The sequence below is a fragment of the Nanorana parkeri genome, unplaced genomic scaffold, assembly GCF_000935625.1.
Source record: "Nanorana parkeri isolate BGI_ZX_2015 unplaced genomic scaffold, ASM93562v1 scaffold3477, whole genome shotgun sequence".
Lineage (NCBI taxonomy): Eukaryota > Metazoa > Chordata > Amphibia > Anura > Dicroglossidae > Nanorana > Nanorana parkeri.
In genome coordinates, this window is record NW_017309745.1 from 39734 (window position 1) to 40114 (window position 381).

General features: G+C 62.5%; 1 protein-coding gene across 1 annotated transcript in view; it reads right to left on the reverse strand.

Moving 5' to 3' along the window:
• LOC108803187 (chloride channel protein ClC-Kb-like) overlaps nucleotides 1-381 on the reverse strand; it is a gene marked incomplete at its 5' end in the record, with an annotated part of 10580 nt that overhangs the window by 2110 nt on the left and 8089 nt on the right. The window lies entirely within an intron of this gene.

The following is a 381-nucleotide window of genomic DNA, read 5'->3' on the forward strand; positions in this document are numbered from 1 at the left end:
GGTGATACCCCGCCATGACTCCTTCGCCCATGTGCGTGGCGTCACCACGTGTGTGCGCGTGACATCATCGCACATGCGCGACCACCTTATTGATTCCTGCCGGCGGCCATCTTGGTGACGGACGCCGGCAGAGAGAGGAGGGGACGTTCACCCGGCGGGCATACCTCATCCTCATTTTGGTGTCACCCCTCCAATGGTGTCACCCAGGTGCGGGCCGCGACCCCCCCCGCATGACGCCACTGCACATACGCTCTTCATGCAGAGAACTGAACTCTGGGCCCCGGTGCTGCAAAGCCGCAGCGCCAACCGCTCTCATCGAAGGCTTCCTAATGAATCCCTTGGCTCGTGGGTGAGCGCGAAGACCAGAAACAACGTGGCGCC